Genomic DNA, 21,675 nt, shown 5'->3' with positions numbered 1-21,675 from the left:
TACGGCACAGTCTTACAGTTAGAAAAACAATAATATTAAACTTAACACATCCAGGCTGTAAGGAATCAGCGATGAAGTGAAGACCTTCAAATTGTCCTGCGAGTCCAGCTCTTTGTCTCATGTTGGACGTCACTGCAGTCTGTCTGGATCAGCTGGAGGAAAACTATAGGCAGACAAATAGACATGTCAAATAATGTTATGTAACATACTTAATATAACTCTTATGAGTGTTCAACAGCTCATTATTTATTTAATTAAAAACATCATATTATATTAAATTACTCCAATTATATATATATACTGTCATTAATGTTGTTGCAAGCCATAAATGTGTCCTACTTTATGTGGTGGAATAATATATTTTTCAGTTTGACACAGTTTAATTTAAAAATATCTTCCCTTTAAATTGTAAAACTTCAACATTATTACTGTGATAAGCACCCGCTAGCAAGGCGGCGAATTAGCCGGCGGCTAACCCCACTAGCCTCCGCGTTAGCTCACGGCGAACTGCCGCGGCTAATTCGTGTTTAACTCCCGCGGGTCCGCGGTTAAATCCCGGTTAGCTAGCGGTTAGTTAGCGGTTAGCTCGAGGCTAACTCCGCGGTTGAGTCCGCGGCGTTAAGCTAGCGGCTAGCTAGCTCCGTTAGCTCCGCTAGCTTGCTAACATACATGAGCTATGCTGGAAGGCTAGTCGTCGGCTAAATCACTGGGCGGCTAGTCGTTAGCGTCTGTTAGCAGTTTAGCTATTCACTGACCTAATAAGATGAAGGAAACGGGTCAGGGATGTTGTGTCAGGAGTTTCAGCAAAGCAGCCAGATATAATTTGTGTTTAAAATAAAGGAAAAGGTCATAATGTCAGGTTCTGGCCCCCTACAGTACTGCAGTAATGGTTTGGGGGGTTTTAATGTTTTGGCAGATCATGTTTTCCACTGAGAGCTCTTTTCCCGCCTCTCGTCCCCAGCAGCTGCGTGTGTGAACGTGTGTAAGCTGGTTGGGGTCTGGTTGTCATGGCTACCAGGGTCAACTGCTCCTGTTAGAATGTCAGTTGGAAGACGGGGAAAGAGAGAGAAAATGCTGAAAAATCGCCTCGAACAGGAAGGACTTGTGGCCAAACCGTATTTCCAATCATTGAACCGACTTAACTTTGGGCATCTTGAGGCTTTCCTGAACGTCTAGATGTGTAATTTGTAGGTAAAATGAAGAAATGTGACCTATTCAAAGCGATTCAAAGAAAGGTTACGTCTGCTTTCCTCCAGAAATTTCCCTGCCTTTTTAACATGGCAGTCTATGGAGCTGTGGGTGGGTGTTGCTGGCGCATCTTTGTGTCTGACGCCAAAACTATAAGACTTACAGCTTTAGCAGACGAATTTGAGTGAGAAGACACATTTTCCTACGTTTCTATGTATAAATTATGTCTGTCGTGTGAAATTTGTGGCCACGGGAGCAGTTTCTGTGCAGTTTTTTGACTAACTTTCTTCTCCCCTCCTCACTCTAGCTGATGATGTCATCCACTCTAGCACAAACATTCCGCGCAATACACACCCATTATAAACCCTGAAATTTGAGTAAAAACCTACACAACTCTGAGGCTTCATAGTTTAAAAACGGTAAAAGTTGTCGACAAGTGAAGTGAATCTCTGAAGAGAAGGCAAGAGTACCTACGTTTTAAAGTTTAAATGAAGTCTCTCGGATAAAGTATGCCACAGCAGTTCATTGTTGAAAATGTCTGTTGAATTTTTTTTTTTTTCGGGCTTCTCCATTCATTTCAATTGGGAAATTTGTCGCAGTTTTTTCGCGACTACGTCGCGAAAAAATCGTGTTTGAAAGAACTGTATAGAAGCACACCGAGTCCGATCGAGACGCACGTTTTGATGTATTTTGACCTGTGTGCGACGAACGGTATTTGAGTTGAAAAGTTTCGAAAATGCGTAGGAAAAAGTTTAATAATAATAATAATAAAAAGAAAAAACGTAGTGAAGAACAATAGTTTGCAGTGCTTCGCACTGCAAACTATTGGCCCCCATAGCTTTGCTATGAGGGGGTCAATAGTTTGCATTGCGTAGCACTGCATCACTAATAATAATAACTAGAAAATTCCCGCAGGAAATTTTGAGAGTGCCGAGTGGGCTGTTGCCGGGGTTCTGTATTGAAAAAGCACACCTCAAATAGTATTTTTTAACATGTATATTTACACACATGAGCCACTAATTCTAGCATTAGCCACAAATGTTAGCACGCTAGCTACTCATGGCAGTAAAGCATTAACCACAAACGTTAGCAATTAGCATGATGAGCTAGCCACTAATTTTAGCATTGGCTTAGTGTGGTATAGCTTCACAATACCCTCAAATAGTAATTTTTAACATGTATATTTACACACATGAGTCACTAATTCTAGCATAAGCTGCTAATGTTAGCAATTAGCATGATGCGCTAGCCACTAATTTTAGCATTGGCTTAGTGTGGTATAGCTTCACAATACCCTCAAATAGTAATTTTTAACATGTATATTTACACACATGAGCCACTAATTCTAGCATTAGCCATAAATGTTAGCAATTAGCATGTCTTTACTACCACGAGCGGCTCGCACGCTAGCTACTCATGGCAGTAAAGCATTAACCACAAATGTTAGCAATTAGCATGTCTTTACTACCACGAGCGGCTGGCACGCTAGCTACTCATGGCAGTAAAGCATTAACCACAAATGTTAGCAATTAGCATGATTCGCTAGCCACTAATTTTAGCATTGGCTTCGTGTGGTATAGCTTCACAATACCCTCAAATAGTAATTTTTAACATGTATATTTACACACATGAGCCACTAATTCTAGCATTAGCCACAAATGTTAGCAAATAGCATGTCTTTACATGCAGTCAAGCATTAGCCGCAAATGTTAGCAATTAGCATGTCTTTACTACCACGAGCGGCTAGCACGCTAGCTACTCATGGCAGTAAAGCGTTAACCACAAATGTTAGCAATTAGCATGTCTTTACTACCATGAGCAGCTAGCACGCTGGCTGCTCTTGGTAGTAAAGCATTAGCCACTAATGTTAGCAATTAGCATGTCTTTACTCCCATGAGCAGCAGCTATAACAAAAAGCACAACTCAAATAGTCATTTAAGGCCTGGTTCCTTCTGACTGGATGGGTGTGAGTTTGATGTCATGCAGGGTACAACAAACCAAACAGGATGAGGAGGATGCAGTAGGCCTGGCTGAGAGAGCGAGACACTGAGAAGGGTCGTCCTTTATGCCCTTCTACAAACTGAAGGGCAGGTACAGGCAGCAGAGCCCTCCCAGCTCCACCTGAAAGCCAGCATCAAATAAGGAAGAGAGTGGGAGGGATCGTCACACCCCCACCTTTAAGAGGGGCATCCTCACTAGGATCCCCAGACAAAGAACGAGCAAATCGTAACAATTGATCGTTAATCATAATAATTTCAACAATAAAACTCATTACTCCTACCTGAGCAATAGTTTAACAGTTTACGGCACAGTCTTACAGTTAGAAAAACATCAATATTAAACTTAACACATCCAGGCTGTAACAAGGAATCAGCGATGAAGTGAAGACCTTCAAATTGTCCTGTTAGTCCAGCTCTTTGTCTCATGTTGGACGTCACTGCAGTCTGTCTGGATCAGCTGGAGGAAAACTATATGCAGACAAATAGACATGTCAAATAATGTTATGTAACATACTGAATATAACTCTTATGAGTGTTCAACAGCTCATTATTTATTTCATTAAAAACATCATATTATATTAAATTACTCCAATTATATATATATACTATCATTAATGTTGTTACAAGCCATAAACGTTTCGTACTTTATGTGATGGAATAATATATTTTTCAGTTTGACACAGTTTTAGTGGCTAACCCCACTAGCCTCCACGTTAGCTCGCGGCAAACTCCCGCGGGTCTGCGGTTAAATCCCGGTTAGCTCGCGGTTAAGTCCCGGTTAGCTCGCGGTTAAATCCCGGTTAGCTTGCCGTTAGCTCGAGGCTAGCTCGCGGTTAGCTCGAGGCTAACTCCGCGGTTTAGTCTCCCCATTGTAACAGTCTGAGAGTCCCTAATGTTTTGTCAGTCTGTGTCTGTAATGCTATAGTGGGAGGGGAGGTGGGGGGGTTGGAGTGGGGGGGTCATAGTGTCAGGTTCTGGCTCCCTACTATAGTCCTGTAATGGGTTTAGGGGGTCATAATGTTTTGGCAGTCTATTACTGTAATGCTTAAATGGAGTGGAGGGGGGTCATAGTGTCAGATTCTGCAGCCCAACTATAGTACTGTAATGGCTTAAGTGGTCATAATGTTTTGGCAGTCTGTGTCTGTAATGCTATAGTGGGAGGGGGGGTGGGGGGGTTTGGAGTGGGGGGGTCATAATGTCAGGTTCTGGCCCCCTACAGTACTGCAGTAATGGTTTGAGGGGGTTTTAATGTTTTGGCAGATCATGTTTTCCAGCAGCTGCGTGTGTGAACGTGTGTAAGCTGGTTGGGGTCTGGTTGTCATGGCTACCAGGGTCAACTGCTCCTGTCAGAATGTCAGTTGGAAGACGGGGAGAGAGAGAGAAAATGCTGAAAAAACGCCTCGAACAGGAAGGACTTGTGGCCAAACCGTATTTCCAATCATTGAACCGACTTAACTTTGGGCATCTTGAGGCTTTCCTGAACGTCTACATATGCAATTTGTGGGTAAAATGAAGAAATGTGACCTATTTAAAGCGATTCAAAAAAGGTTACTTCTGCTTTCCTCCAGAAATTTCCCTGCCTTTTTAACATGGCAGTCTATGGAGCTGTGGGTGGGTGTTGCTGGCGCATCTTTGTGTCTGACGCCAAAACTATAAGACTTACAGCTTTAGCAGACGGATATGAGTGAGAAGACAAATTTTCCTACGTTTCTATGTATAAATTATGTCTGTCGTGTGAAATTTGTGGCCATGGGAGCAGTTTCTGTACAGTTTTTTGACTAATTTTCTTCTCTCCTCCTCACTCTAGCTGATGATGTCATCCACTCTAGCACAAACATTCCGCGCAATACACACCCATTATAAACCCTGAAATTTGAGTAAAAACCTACACAACTCTGAGGCTTCATAGTTTAAAAACGGTAAAAGTTGTCGACAAGTGAAGTGAATCTCTGAAGAGAAGGCAAGAGTACCTACGTTTTAAAGTTCAAATGAAGTCTCTCGGTTAAAGTATGCCAGAGCAGTTCATTGTTGAAAATGTCTGTTGATTTATTTATTTTTTCGGGCTTCTCCATTCATTTCAATGGGAAATTTATCGCGGTTTTTCGCGAATAAATTCGCGAAAAACTCACGAATCCCTTATAAAAGTAATAGCACGGGATTCGGGATCAAAACACACGTTTTGATATATCATGTGTTGGGGTCCTCTCGCCGGTTCGGGCCGCATTAATCGGCGAAAAAGGGCGGAAAATGAACTAGAAAATTCCCGCAGGAAATTTTGAGAGTGCCGAGTGGGCTGTTGCCGGGGTTGTGTATTGAAAAAGCACACCTCAAATAGTATTTTTTAACATGTATATTTACACACATGAGCCACTAATTCTAGCATTAGCCACAAATGTTAGCACGCTAGCTACTCATGGCAGTAAAGCATTAACCACAAACGTTAGCAATTAGCATGATGAGCTAGCCACTAATTTTAGCATTGGCTTAGTGTGGTATAGCTTCACAATACCCTCAAATAGTAATTTTTAACATGTATATTTACACACATGAGTCACTAATTCTAGCATAAGCTGCTAATGTTAGCAATTAGCATGATGCGCTAGCCACTAATTTTAGCATTGGCTTAGTGTGGTATAGCTTCACAATACCCTCAAATAGTAATTTTTAACATGTATATTTACACACATGAACCACTAATTCTAGCATAAGCTGCTAATGTTAGCAATTAGCATGATGCGCTAGCCACTAATTTTAGCATTGGCTTAGTGTGGTATAGCTTCACAATACCCTCAAATAGTAATTTTTAACATGTATATTTACACACATGAGCCACTAATTCTAGCATTAGCCATAAATGTTAGCAATTAGCATGTCTTTACTACCACGAGCGGCTCGCACGCTAGCTACTCATGGCAGTAAAGCATTAACCACAAATGTTAGCAATTAGCATGTCTTTACTACCACGAGCGGCTGGCACGCTAGCTACTCATGGCAGTAAAGCATTAACCACAAATGTTAGCAATTAGCATGATGAGCTAGCCACTAATTTTAGCATTGGCTTCGTGTGGTATAGCTTCACAATACCCTCAAATAGTAATTTTTAACATGTATATTTACACACATGAGCCACTAATTCTAGCATTAGCCACAAATGTTAGCAAATAGCATGTCTTTACATGCAGTCAAGCATTAGCCGCAAATGTTAGCAATTAGCATGTCTTTACTACCACGAGCGGCTAGCACGCTAGCTACTCATGGCAGTAAAGCGTTAACCACAAATGTTAGCAATTAGCATGTCTTTACTACCATGAGCAGCTAGCACGCTGGCTGCTCTTGGTAGTAAAGCATTAGCCACTAATGTTAGCAATTAGCATGTCTTTACTCCCATGAGCAGCAGCTATAACAAAAAGCACAACTCAAATAGTCATTTAAGGCCTGGTTCCTTCTGACTGGATGGGTGTGAGTTTGATGTCATGCAGGGTACAACAAACCAAACAGGATGAGGAGGATGCAGTAGGCCTGGCTGAGAGAGCGAGACACTGAGAAGGGTCGTCCTTTATGCCCTTCTACAAACTGAAGGGCAGGTACAGGCAGCAGAGCCCTCCCAGCTCCACCTGAAAGCCAGCATCAAATAAGGAAGAGAGTGGGAGGGATCGTCACACCCCCACCTTTAAGAGGGGCATCCTCACTAGGATCCCCAGACAAAGAACGAGCAAATCGTAACAATTGATCGTTAATCATAATAATTTCAACAATAAAACTCATTACTCCTACCTGAGCAATAGTTTAACAGTTTACGGCACAGTCTTACAGTTAGAAAAACATCAATATTAAACTTAACACATCCAGGCTGTAACAAGGAATCAGCGATGAAGTGAAGACCTTCAAATTGTCCTGTTAGTCCAGCTCTTTGTCTCATGTTGGACGTCACTGCAGTCTGTCTGGATCAGCTGGAGGAAAACTATATGCAGACAAATAGACATGTCAAATAATGTTATGTAACATACTTAATATAACTCTTATGAGTGTTCAACAGCTCATTATTTATTTCATTAAAAACATCATATTATATTAAATTACTCCAATTATATATATATACTATCATTAATGTTGTTACAAGCCATAAACGTTTCGTACTTTATGTGATGGAATAATATATTTTTCAGTTTGACACAGTTTTAGTGGCTAACCCCCAGAGCCGCCCCGCCCTATACGCAGAACACGCGCAGCGCGTGGGGCCCCGCGATCCATGGGGGGCCCCATGTCGCACAAGATGACGCATTTTCTAAAAATGCGCAAAGGACGCGCAGCGCTCCGGCGGCGGAGAGACCAGCGCGAGCGCTCCGCTGGTCCTCCCAATCCAATAAAAACAGCCCAAACCACGAAGTTGCCACCTATGGAAACCTGTCACACTCCCCCGCCGGACATAAACCAAGTAGCCCAATTTTGTGGAAAAACCGCCCAATCTGGCAACCGTGAGTACCATAAAGAGTCAGCCCGAGGCAGGAAGAAAAAAAAGGTGTAATGTGACACACTTCGCCGCAATGATTGGCACTTGGCAGCAGCATCCGATCAATCAGCGGTCAGATCATGGGTCAGGAGGTGCACTACAACCTAAATGGCATTTTGTGCTCGTCATTTCTTTACACGTGTGTGTGTGTGCGCGTGTGTGTGCGCGTGTCTGGTGGGGGGGCCCCAAAAGACATTTCTGCTTAGGGCCCCAGTTTGGCCAGGGGCGGCCCTGCTAACCCCACTAGCCTCCACGTTAGCTCGCAGCAAACTCCCGCGGGTCTGCGGTTAAATCCCGGTTAGCTCGCGGTTAAGTCCCGGTTAGCTCGCGGTTAAATCCCGGTTAGCTTGCCGTTAGCTCGAGGCTAGCTCGCGGTTAGCTCGAGGCTAACTCCGCGGTTTAGTCTCCCCATTGTAACAGTCTGAGAGTCCCTAATGTTTTGTCAGTCTGTGTCTGTAATGCTATAGTGGGAGGGGAGGTGGGGGGGTTGGAGTGGGGGGGTCATAGTGTCAGGTTCTGGCTCCCTACTATAGTCCTGTAATGGGTTTAGGGGGTCATAATGTTTTGGCAGTCTATTACTGTAATGCTTAAATGGAGTGGAGGGGGGTCATAGTGTCAGATTCTGGCTCCCTACTATAGTCCTGTAATGGCTTAAGTGGTCATAATGTTTTGGCAGTCTGTGTCTGTAATGCTATAGTGGGAGGGGGGGTGGGGGGGGTTGGAGTGGGGGGGTCATAATGTCAGGTTCTGGCCCCCTACAGTACTGCAGTAATGGTTTGAGGGGGTTTTAATGTTTTGGCAGATCATGTTTTCCAGCAGCTGCGTGTGTGAACGTGTGTAAGCTGGTTGGGGTCTGGTTGTCATGGCTACCAGGGTCAACTGCTCCTGTCAGAATGTCAGTTGGAAGACGGGGAGAGAGAGAGAAAATGCTGAAAAAACGCCTCGAACAGGAAGGACTTGTGGCCAAACCGTATTTCCAATCATTGAACCGACTTAACTTTGGGCATCTTGAGGCTTTCCTGAACGTCTACATATGCAATTTGTGGGTAAAATGAAGAAATGTGACCTATTTAAAGCGATTCAAAAAAGGTTACTTCTGCTTTCCTCCAGAAATTTCCCTGCCTTTTTAACATGGCAGTCTATGGAGCTGTGGATGGGTGTTGCTGGCGCATCTTTGTGTCTGACGCCAAAACTATAAGACTTACAGCTTTAGCAGACGGATATGAGTGAGAAGACAAATTTTCCTACGTTTCTATGTATAAATTATGTCTGTCGTGTGAAATTTGTGGCCATGGGAGCAGTTTCTGTACAGTTTTTTGACTAATTTTCTTCTCTCCTCCTCACTCTAGCTGATGATGTCATCCACTCTAGCACAAACATTCCGCGCAATACACACCCATTATAAACCCTGAAATTTGAGTAAAAACCTACACAACTCTGAGGCTTCATAGTTTAAAAACGGTAAAAGTTGTCGATAAGTGAAGTGAATCTCTGAAGAGAAGGCAAGAGTACCTACGTTTTAAAGTTCAAATGAAGTCTCTCGGTTAAAGTATGCCAGAGCAGTTCATTGTTGAAAATGTCTGTTGATTTATTTATTTTTTCGGGCTTCTCCATTCATTTCAATGGGAAATTTATCGCGGTTTTTCGCGAATAAATTCGCGAAAAACTCACGAATCCCTTATAAAAGTAATAGCACGGGATTCGGGATCAAAACACACGTTTTGATATATCATGTGTTGGGGTCCTCTCGCCGGTTCGGGCCGCATTAATCGGCGAAAAAGGGCGGAAAATGAATAATAAGTAAAAACTAGAAAATTCCCGCGGAAATTTTTGAAGTGCCGAGTGGGCTGTTGCCGGGGTTGTGTATTGAAAAAGCACACCTCAAATGGTAATTTTTAACATGTATATTTACACACATGAGCCACTAATTCTACCATTAGCCACAATTGTTAGCAATTAGCATGTCTTTAGATGCAGTCAAGCATTAGCTGCTAATGTTAGCAATTAGCATGTCTTTACGACCATGAGCAGCTAGCACGCTGGCCGCTCTTGGTAGTAAAGCATTAGCCACTAATGTTAGCAATTAGCATGTCTTTACTAAGTAGCATGTCTTTACTACCATGAGCAGCAGCTATAACAAAAAGCACAACTCAAATAGTCATTTAAGGCCTGGTTCGCCTGGCTCGCACGCTAGCTACTCATGGCAGTAAAGCATTAACCACAAATGTTAGCAATTAGCATGTCTTTACTACCACGAGCGGCTGGCACGCTAGCTACTCATGGCAGTAAAGCATTAACCACAAATGTTAGCAATTAGCATGATTCGCTAGCCACTAATTTTAGCATTGGCTTCGTGTGGTATAGCTTCACAATACCCTCTAATAGTAATTTTTAACATGTATATTTACACACATGAGCCACTAATTCTAGCATTAGCCACAAATGTTAGCAAATAGCATGTCTTTACATGCAGTCAAGCATTAGCCGCAAATGTTAGCAATTAGCATGTCTTTACTACCACGAGCGGCTAGCACGCTAGCTACTCATGGCAGTAAAGCGTTAACCACAAATGTTAGCAATTAGCATGTCTTTACTACCATGAGCAGCTAGCACGCTGGCTGCTCTTGGTAGTAAAGCATTAGCCACTAATGTTAGCAATTAGCATGTCTTTACTCCCATGAGCAGCAGCTATAACAAAAAGCACAACTCAAATAGTCATTTAAGGCCTGGTTCCTTCTGACTGGATGGGTGTGAGTTTGATGTCATGCAGGGTACAACAAACCAAACAGGATGAGGAGGATGCAGTAGGCCTGGCTGAGAGAGAGAGACACTGAGAAGGGTCGTCCTTTACGCCCTTCTACAAACTGAAGGGCAGGTACAGGCAGCAGAGCCCTCCCAGCTCCACCTGAAAGCCAGCATCAAATAAGGAAGAGAGTGGGAGGGATCGTCACACCCCCACCTTTAAGAGGGGCATCCTCACTAGGATCCCCAGACAAAGAACGAGCAAATCGTAACAATTGATCGTTAATCATAATAATTTCAACAATAAAACTCATTACTCCTACCTGAGCAATAGTTTAACAGTTTACGGCACAGTCTTACAGTTAGAAAAACATCAATATTAAACTTAACACATCCAGGCTGTAACAAGGAATCAGCGATGAAGTGAAGACCTTCAAATTGTCCTGTTAGTCCAGCTCTTTGTCTCATGTTGGACGTCACTGCAGTCTGTCTGGATCAGCTGGAGGAAAACTATATGCAGACAAATAGACATGTCAAATAATGTTATGTAACATACTGAATATAACTCTTATGAGTGTTCAACAGCTCATTATTTATTTCATTAAAAACATCATATTATATTAAATTACTCCAATTATATATATATACTATCATTAATGTTGTTACAAGCCATAAACGTTTCGTACTTTATGTGATGGAATAATATATTTTTCAGTTTGACACAGTTTTAGTGGCTAACCCCACTAGCCTCCACGTTAGCTCGCAGCAAACTCCCGCGGGTCTGCGGTTAAATCCCGGTTAGCTCGCGGTTAAGTCCCGGTTAGCTCGCGGTTAAATCCCGGTTAGCTTGCCGTTAGCTCGAGGCTAGCTCGCGGTTAGCTCGAGGCTAACTCCGCGGTTTAGTCTCCCCATTGTAACAGTCTGAGAGTCCCTAATGTTTTGTCAGTCTGTGTCTGTAATGCTATAGTGGGAGGGGAGGTGGGGGGGTTGGAGTGGGGGGGTCATAGTGTCAGGTTCTGGCTCCCTACTATAGTCCTGTAATGGGTTTAGGGGGTCATAATGTTTTGGCAGTCTATTACTGTAATGCTTAAATGGAGTGGAGGGGGGTCATAGTGTCAGATTCTGGCTCCCTACTATAGTCCTGTAATGGCTTAAGTGGTCATAATGTTTTGGCAGTCTGTGTCTGTAATGCTATAGTGGGAGGGGGGGTGGGGGGGGGTTGGAGTGGGGGGGGTCATAATGTCAGGTTCTGGCCCCCTACAGTACTGCAGTAATGGTTTGAGGGGGTTTTAATGTTTTGGCAGATCATGTTTTCCAGCAGCTGCGTGTGTGAACGTGTGTAAGCTGGTTGGGGTCTGGTTGTCATGGCTACCAGGGTCAACTGCTCCTGTCAGAATGTCAGTTGGAAGACGGGGAGGGAGAGAGAAAATGCTGAAAAAACGCCTCGAACAGGAAGGACTTGTGGCCAAACCGTATTTCCAATCATTGAACCGACTTAACTTTGGGCATCTTGAGGCTTTCCTGAACGTCTACATATGCAATTTGTGGGTAAAATGAAGAAATGTGACCTATTTAAAGCGATTCAAAAAAGGTTACTTCTGCTTTCCTCCAGAAATTTCCCTGCCTTTTTAACATGGCAGTCTATGGAGCTGTGGATGGGTGTTGCTGGCGCATCTTTGTGTCTGACGCCAAAACTATAAGACTTACAGCTTTAGCAGACGGATATGAGTGAGAAGACAAATTTTCCTACGTTTCTATGTATAAATTATGTCTGTCGTGTGAAATTTGTGGCCATGGGAGCAGTTTCTGTGCAGTTTTTTGACTAATTTTCTTCTCTCCTCCTCACTCTAGCTGATGATGTCATCCACTCTAGCACAAACATTCCGCGCAATACACACCCATTATAAACCCTGAAATTTGAGTAAAAACCTACACAACTCTGAGGCTTCATAGTTTAAAAACGGTAAAAGTTGTCGATAAGTGAAGTGAATCTCTGAAGAGAAGGCAAGAGTACCTACGTTTTAAAGTTTAAATGAAGTCTCTCGGTTAAAGTATGCCAGAGCAGTTCATTGTTGAAAATGTCTGTTGATTTATTTATTTTTTCGGGCTTCTCCATTCATTTCAATGGGAAATTTATCGCGGTTTTTCGCGAATAAATTCGCGAAAAACTCACGAATCCCTTATAAAAGTAATAGCACAGGATTCGGGATCAAAACACACGTTTTGATATATCATGTGTTGGGGTCCTCTCGCTGGTTCGGGCCGCATTCTTCGGCGAAAAAGGGCGGAAAATGAATAATAATAAAACTGCAAAGAAACACGCAGAAGATTAATAGTGCCTCGTGCCTATGGCACGAGGCACTGCTCCCAGAGCTTGCTAGCTCTGGGAGCAGTGCCTCGGGTCATAGGCACTCGGCACTAATAAAACTGCAAAGAAACACGCAGAAGATCAATAGTGGCCTCGTGCCTATGGCACGAGGCCACTCCTCCCATAGCTTGCTATGGGAGGAGTGGCCTCGTGTCATAGGCACTCGGCACTAACTAGAAAATTCCCGCGGAAATTTTTGAAGTGCCGAGTGGGCTGTTGCCGGGGTTCTGTATTGAAAAAGCACACCTCAAATAGTATTTTTTAACATGTATATTTACACACATGAGCCACTAATTCTAGCATTAGCCACAAATGTTAGCACGCTAGCTACTCATGGCAGTAAAGCATTAACCACAAACGTTAGCAATTAGCATGATTAGCTAGCCACTAATTTTAGCATTGGCTTAGTGTGGTATACCTTCACAATACCCTCAAATAGTCATTTTTAACATGTATATTTACACACATGAACCACTAATTCTAGCATAAGCTGCTAATGTTAGCAATTAGCATGATGCGCTAGCCACTAATTTTAGCATTGGCTTAGTGTGGTATAGCTTCACAATACCCTCAAATAGTCATTTTTAACATGTATATTTACACACATGAACCACTAATTCTAGCATAAGCTGCTAATGTTAGCAATTAGCATGATGCGCTAGCCACTAATTTTAGCATTGGCTTAGTGTGGTATAGCTTCACAATACCCTCAAATAGTAATTTTTAACATGTATATTTACACACATGAGCCACTAATTCTAGCATTAGCCATAAATGTTAGCAATTAGCATGTCTTTACTACCACGAGCGGCTCGCACGCTAGCTACTCATGGCAGTAAAGCATTAACCACAAATGTTAGCAATTAGCATGTCTTTACTACCACGAGCGGCTGGCACGCTAGCTACTCATGGCAGTAAAGCATTAACCACAAATGTTAGCAATTAGCATGATTCGCTAGCCACTAATTTTAGCATTGGCTTCGTGTGGTATAGCTTCACAATACCCTCAAATAGTAATTTTTAACATGTATATTTACACACATGAGCCACTAATTCTAGCATTAGCCACAAATGTTAGCAAATAGCATGTCTTTACATGCAGTCAAGCATTAGCCGCAAATGTTAGCAATTAGCATGTCTTTACTACCACGAGCGGCTAGCACGCTAGCTACTCATGGCAGTAAAGCGTTAACCACAAATGTTAGCAATTAGCATGTCTTTACTACCATGAGCAGCTAGCACGCTGGCTGCTCTTGGTAGTAAAGCATTAGCCACTAATGTTAGCAATTAGCATGTCTTTACTAAGTAGCATGTCTTTACTCCCATGAGCAGCAGCTATAAGAAAAAGCACAACTCAAATAGTCATTTAAGGCCTGGTTCCTTCTGTCTGGATCAGCTGGAGGAAAACTATAGGCAGACAAATAGACATGTCAAATAATGTTATGTAATATACTTAATATAACTCTTATGAGTGTTCAACAGCTCATTATTTATTTAATTAAAAACATCATATTATATTAAATTACTCCAATTATATATATACTGTCATTAATGTTGTTGCAAGCCATAAATGTTTCCTACTTTATGTGGTGGAATAATATATTTTTCAGTTTGACACAGTTTAATTTAAAAATATCTTCCCTTTAAATTGTAAAACTTCAACATTATTACTGTGATAAGCACCCACTAGCAAAGCGGCGAATTAGCCGGCGGCTAACCCCACTAACCTCCGCGTTAGCTCAAGGCTAACTGCCGCGGCTAATTCGTGTTTAACTCCCGCGGGTCCGCGGTTAAATCCCGGTTAGCTAGCGGTTAGCTAGCGGTTAGCTCGAGGCTAACTCCGCGGTTGAGTCCGCGGCGTTAAGGTAGCGGCTAGCTAGCTCCGTTAGCTCCGCTAGCTTGCTAACATACATGCGCTATGCTGGAAGGCTAGTCGTCGGCTAAATCACTGGGCGGCTAGTCGTTAGCGTCTGTTAGCAGTTAAGATATTCACTGACCTAATGAGATGAAGGAAACGGGTCAGGGATGTTGTGTCAGGAGTTTCAGCAAAGCAGCCAGATATAATTTGTGTTTAAAATAAAGGAAAAGGTCAAACATGAAGTTGTCATTCAGTCAATGACAAGAGCTATAGCTAAGAGGCCCAGCAGATGTGTGAAAGCACCATGGGAGACAGGTATGGTTTGGGGGGTTTTAATGTTTTGGCAGATCCTGTTTTCCACTGGGAGCTTAAATAGCACTGACGCGCTAGCTGCTCTGCTTTCTCTGTCTGTCATTTTACACACGCATGTTCAAATTAAGTGCTAAGAACTACTAAAATGGCTGCCTAATGTTAGCATTAGGTTAATGCATGTCTTTAATTTTTATTGGCAAGACATTAGTGGCTAGCTATTCGCTAACATGCTAATGGTGCCACTAATGCTACCACCAATTTCTACCACTAAAAATTAGCATTAGCCGCTAATGGTAGCAATTAACATGACCCGCTAGCCACTAATTTTAACATTGGTTTAGTGTTAGCATGTCTTTTAAGCCACTAAAAATTAAATACATGCTAATTGCTAACATGCTAATTGCTAATATGCTATTCGCTAACATGCTAATGCTGCCACTAATGCTACCACCAATTTCTTGCCACTAAAAAGTAGCATTAGCCGCTAATGTTAGCAATTAACATGACGCGCTAGCCAATGACAGACAGACACCTGTCATTGTTCAACTTAGGTGCCAAAAGCCAAAATGGCTGCCCCACATACCAGTTACTTATGTCAGTTGGAAGTTTCCCGCCTCTTTCTGTGGAGACCCTCCTCTTCTGCTGCGTGTGAGCGTGTGTATGCCCGTTGGGGCCTTGTTGTCACGGTTACCAGTTTGAATTTCAGTTAGAAGATGGCTAGAGGGAGAGAAAATGCTGAAACGAACCTCCTCGAACAGGAAGGCCTTGTGGCCAAACCGTGTTTCCAATCATTGAACCGACTTCACTTTGGGCATCTTGAGTCTTTCCTGAACGTCTAGATATGCAGTTTTTGGGCAAAATGAAGAAATGTGAGCTATAAAGAGCGATTCAAAGAAAGGATTGCTTCTGCTTTGCTCCAGAAATTTAACATGGCAGTCTATGAAGCTGTGGATGGGAGTTGCTGGCGCATCTTTGCGTCTCACGCCAAAACTATAAGACTTTACAGCTTTAGCAGACGAATTTGAGCGAGAAGACAAATTTTCCTACGTTTCTATGTATAAATTATATCTGAGGTGTGAAATTTGTGGCCACGGGAGCAGTTTCTGTTTTATTTTTTGCCTAATTTTCTTCTCTCCTCCTCACTCTAGCTGATGATGTCATCCACTCTGGCACAAACATTCCGCGCAATACACACCCATTATAAACCCTGAAATTTGAGTAAAAACCTACACAACTCTGAGGCTTCATAGTTTAAAAACGGTAAAAGTTGTCGATAAGTGAAGTGAATCTCTGAAGAGAAGGCAAGAGTACCTACGTTTTAAAGTTCAAATGAAGTCTCTCGGTTAAAGTATGCCAGAGCAGTTCATTGTTGAAAATGTCTGTTGATTTTTTTTTTTTTTCGGGCTTCTCCATTCATTTCAATGGGAAATTTATCGCGGTTTTTCGCGAATAAATTCGCGAAAAACTCGTCAATCCCTTATAAAAGTAATAGCACGGGATTCGGGATCAAAACACACGTTTTGATATATCATGTGTTGGGGTCCTCTCGCCGGTTCGGGCCGCATTAATCGGCGAAAAAGGGCGGAAAATGAATAATAAGTAAAAACTAGAAAATTCCCGCAGGAAATTTTGAGAGTGCCGAGTGGGCTGTTGCCGGGGTTCTGCATTGAAAAAGCACACCTCAAATAGTAATTTTTAACATGTATATTTACACACATGAGCCACTAATTCTACCATTAGCCACAATTGTTAGCAATTAGCATGTCTTTACATGCAGTCAAGCATTAGCTGCTAATGTTAGCAATTAGCATGTCTTTACGACCATGAGCAGCTAGCACGCTGGCCGCTCTTGGTAGTAAAGCATTAGCCACTAATGTTAGCAATTAGCATGTCTTTACTAAGTAGCATGTCTTTACTACCATGAGCAGCAGCTATAACAAAAAGCACAACTCAAATAGTCATTTAAGGCCTGGTTCCTACTGACAGGAGGGGTGTGAGTTTGATGTCATGCAGGGTACAACAAACCAAACAGGATGAGGAGGATGCAGTAGGTCTGGCTGAGAGACAGAGAGACACTGATAAGGGTCGTCCTTTATGCTTCGCCTTCTACAAACTGAAGGGCAGGTACAGGCAGCAGACCCCTCCCAGCTCCACCTGAAAGCCAGCATCAAATAAGGAAGAGAGCGGGACGGATCGTCACACCCCCACTTTTAAGAGGGGTGTCCTCACTAGGATCCCCAGACAAAGAACGAGCAAATCGTGATAATTGATCGTTAATCATAATAATTTTAACAATAAAACTCATTACTCCTGCCTGAGCAATAGTTGAACAGTTTACGGCACAGTCTTACAGTTAGAAAAACATCAATATTAAACTTAACACATCCAGGCTGTAACAAGGAATCAGCGATGAAGTGAAGACCTTCAAATTGTCCTGTGAGTCCAGCTCTTTGTCTCACGTTGGACATCACTGCAGTCTGTCTGGATCAGCTGGAGGAATACTATATGCAGACAAATAGACCTGTCAAATAATGTTATGTAACATACTTAATATAACTCTTATGAGTGTCCAACAGCTCATTATTTATTTAATTAAAAACATCATATTATATTAAATTACTCCAATTATATATATATATACTATCATTAATGTTGTTACAAGCCATAAACGTTTCGTACTTTATGTGATGGAATAATATATTTTTCAGTTTGACACAGTTTTAGTGGCTAACCCCACTAGCCTCCACGTTAGCTCGCGGCAAACTCCCGCGGGTCTGCGGTTAAATCCCGGTTAGCTCGCGGTTAAGTCCCGGTTAGCTCGCGGTTAAATCCCGGTTAGCTTGCCGTTAGCTCGAGGCTAGCTCGCGGTTAGCTCGAGGCTAACTCCGCGGTTTAGTCTCCCCATTGTAACAGTCTGAGAGTCCCTAATGTTTTGTCAGTCTGTGTCTGTAATGCTATAGTGGGAGGGGAGGTGGGGGGGTTGGAGTGGGGGGGTCATAGTGTCAGGTTCTGGCTCCCTACTATAGTCCTGTAATGGGTTTAGGGGGTCATAATGTTTTGGCAGTCTATTACTGTAATGCTTAAATGGAGTGGAGGGGGGTCATAGTGTCAGATTCTGCAGCCCAACTATAGTCCTGTAATGGCTTAAGTGGTCATAATGTTTTGGCAGTCTGTGTCTGTAATGCTATAGTGGGAGGGGGGGTGGGGGGGGTTGGAGTGGGGGGGTCATAATGTCAGGTTCTGGCCCCCTACAGTACTGCAGTAATGGTTTGAGGGGGTTTTAATGTTTTGGCAGATCATGTTTTCCAGCAGCTGCATGTGTGAACGTGTGTAAGCTGGTTGGGGTCTGGTTGTCATGGCTACCAGGGTCAACTGCTCCTGTTAGAATGTCAGTTGGAAGACGGGGAAAGAGAGAGAAAATGCTGAAAAAACGCCTCGAACAGGAAGGACTTGTGGCCCAACCGTATTTCCAATCATTGAACCGACTTAACTTTGGGCATCTTGAGGCTTTCCTGAACGTCTACATATGCAATTTGTGGGTAAAATGAAGAAATGTGACCTATTTAAAGCGATTCAAAAAAGGTTACTTCTGCTTTCCTCCAGAAATTTCCCTGCCTTTTTAACATGGCAGTCTATGGAGCTGTGGATGGGTGTTGCTGGCGCATCTTTGTGTCTGACGCCAAAACTATAAGACTTACAGCTTTAGCAGACGGATATGAGTGAGAAGACAAATTTTCCTACGTTTCTATGTATAAATTATGTCTGTCGTGTGAAATTTGTGGCCATGGGAGCAGTTTCTGTACAGTTTTTTGACTAATTTTCTTCTCTCCTCCTCACTCTAGCTGATGATGTCATCCACTCTAGCACAAACATTCCGCGCAATACACACCCATTATAAACCCTGAAATTTGAGTAAAAACCTACACAACTCTGAGGCTTCATAGTTTAAAAACGGTAAAAGTTGTCGATAAGTGAAGTGAATCTCTGAAGAGAAGGCAAGAGTACCTACGTTTTAAAGTTCAAATGAAGTCTCTCGGTTAAAGTATGCCAGAGCAGTTCATTGTTGAAAATGTCTGTTGATTTATTTATTTTTTCGGGCTTCTCCATTCATTTCAATGGGAAATTTATCGCGGTTTTTCGCGAATAAATTCGCGAAAAACTCACGAATCCCTTATAAAAGTAATAGCACGGGATTCGGGATCAAAACACACGTTTTGATATATCATGTGTTGGGGTCCTCTCGCCGGTTCGGGCCGCATTAATCGGCGAAAAAGGGCGGAAAATGAATAATAAGTAAAAATAAAACTGCAAAGAAACACGCAGAAGATCAATAGTGGCCTCGTGCCTATGGCACGAGGCCACTCCTCCCATAGCTTGCTATGGGAGGAGTGGCCTCGTGTCATAGGCACTCGGCACTAACTAGAAAATTCCCGCAGGAAATTTTGAGAGTGCCGAGTGGGCTGTTGCCGGGGTTCTGCATTGAAAAAGCACACCTCAAATAGTAATTTTTAACATGTATATTTACACACATGAGCCACTAATTCTAGCATTAGCCACAAATGTTAGCAATTAGCATGTCTTTACATGCAGTCAAGCATTAGCCGCTAATGTTAGCAATTAGCATGATGCGCTAGCCACTAATTTTAGCATTGGCTTAGTGTGGTATAGCTTCACAATACCCTCAAATAGTAATTTTTAACATGTATATTTACACACATGAGCCACTAATTCTAGCATTAGCCACAAATGTTAGCAATTAGCATGTCTTTACATGCAGTCAAGCATTAGCCGCTAATGTTAGCAATTAGCATGTCTTTACTACCATGAGCAGCTAGCACGCTGGCTGCTCTTGGTAGTAAAGCATTAGCCACTAATGTTAGCAATTAGCATGTCTTTACTACCACGAGCGGCTAGCACGCTAGCTACTCATGGCAGTAAAGCATTAACCACAAATGTTAGCAATTAGCATGATGCGCTAGCCACTAATTTTAGCATTGGCTTAGTGTGGTATAGCTTCACAATACCCTCAAATAGTAATTTTTAACATGTATATTTACACACATGAGCCACTAATTCTAGCATTAGCCACAAATGTTAGCAATTAGCATGTCTTTACTACCATGAGAAGGGACGTCCTTTATGCCCTTCTACAAACTGAAGGGCAGGTACAGGCAGCAGACCCCTCCCAGCTCCACCTGAAAGCCAGCATCAAATAAGGAAGAGAGTGGGAGGGATCGTCACACCCCCACCTTTAAGAGGGGCGTCCTCACTAGGATCCCCAGACAAAGAACAAGCAAATCGTAATAATTGATCGTTAATCATCATAATTTTAACAATAAAACTCATTACTCCTACCTGAGCAATAGTTTAACAGTTTACTGTGTATGCTGGAAGGCTAGCCTAAGGCTAAAACATTGGGCAGCTAGTAGTTAACTTCTATTAACAGTTCAGCTATGTTGGGCACAAACACTTAACATATAAATAATTCTAGAAACTCACTTACCTAATAAAGTGATAGCACCAACAGAGGAGGGAGAGAGAGAGAGAGAGGGAAGGAGGGAGAGGGAGAGGGAGAGAGGGGGGGGGGGGGGGGTCATGGAGTGTTCTGTCTCCCCATTGTAACAGTCTGAGAGTCCCTAATGTTTTGTCAGTCTGTGTCTGTAATGCTATAGTGGGAGGGGAGGTGGGGGGGTTGGAGTGGGGGGGTCATAGTGTCAGGTTCTGGCTCCCTACTATAGTCCTGTAATGGGTTTAGGGGGTCATAATGTTTTGGCAGTCTATTACTGTAATGCTTAAATGGAGTGGAGGGGGGTCATAGTGTCAGATTCTGCAGCCCAACTATAGTCCTGTAATGGCTTAAGTGGTCATAATGTTTTGGCAGTCTGTGTCTGTAATGCTATAGTGGGAGGGGGGGTGGGGGGGGTTGGAGTGGGGGGGTCATAATGTCAGGTTCTGGCCCCCTACAGTACTGCAGTAATGGTTTGAGGGGGTTTTAATGTTTTGGCAGATCATGTTTTCCAGCAGCTGCGTGTGTGAACGTGTGTAAGCTGGTTGGGGTCTGGTTGTCATGGCTACCAGGGTCAACTGCTCCTGTCAGAATGTCAGTTGGAAGACGGGGAGAGAGAGAGAAAATGCTGAAAAAACGCCTCGAACAGGAAGGACTTGTGGCCAAACCGTATTTCCAATCATTGAACCGACTTAACTTTGGGCATCTTGAGGCTTTCCTGAACGTCTACATATGCAATTTGTGGGTAAAATGAAGAAATGTGACCTATTCTAAGCGATTCAAAGAAAGGTTACGTCTGCTTTCCTCCAGAAATTTCCCTGCCTTTTTAACATGGCAGTCTATGGAGCTGTGGATGGGTGTTGCTGGCGCATCTTTGTGTCTGACGCCAAAACTATAAGACTTACAGCTTTAGCAGACGGATATGAGTGAGAAGACAAATTTTCCTACGTTTCTATGTATAAATTATGTCTGTCGTGTGAAATTTGTGGCCATGGGAGCAGTTTCTGTACAGTTTTTTGACTAATTTTCTTCTCTCCTCCTCACTCTAGCTGATGATGTCATCCACTCTAGCACAAACATTCCGCGCAATACACACCCATTATAAACCCTGAAATTTGAGTAAAAACCTACACAACTCTGAGGCTTCATAGTTTAAAAACGGTAAAAGTTGTCGATAAGTGAAGTGAATCT

At 42.7% G+C, this 21,675-nt stretch overlaps 1 protein-coding gene across 1 annotated transcript in view; it reads right to left on the bottom strand.

Annotated features, from left to right (window-relative positions):
• Nucleotides 1-1,842: 1,842 nt before the first annotated feature.
• The window catches only part of LOC311509869 (uncharacterized protein), a 40,337-nt gene continuing 20,504 nt past the window's right edge, over nucleotides 1,843-21,675 (bottom strand). The window contains exon 2 of the mRNA XM_084575308.1: nucleotides 1,843-2,086. The gene's annotated coding sequence lies outside the window, so the exon portion shown is untranslated. The remainder of the gene's footprint in view (nucleotides 2,087-21,675) is intronic.

This window comes from Chelon labrosus (genome assembly GCF_963514085.1).
Source record: "Chelon labrosus genome assembly, contig: SCAFFOLD_63, whole genome shotgun sequence".
Classification (NCBI taxonomy): domain Eukaryota; kingdom Metazoa; phylum Chordata; class Actinopteri; order Mugiliformes; family Mugilidae; genus Chelon; species Chelon labrosus.
The sequence above is the reverse complement of the archived record's forward strand: the minus strand, read 5'-3'. Positions and strand labels throughout refer to the sequence as shown.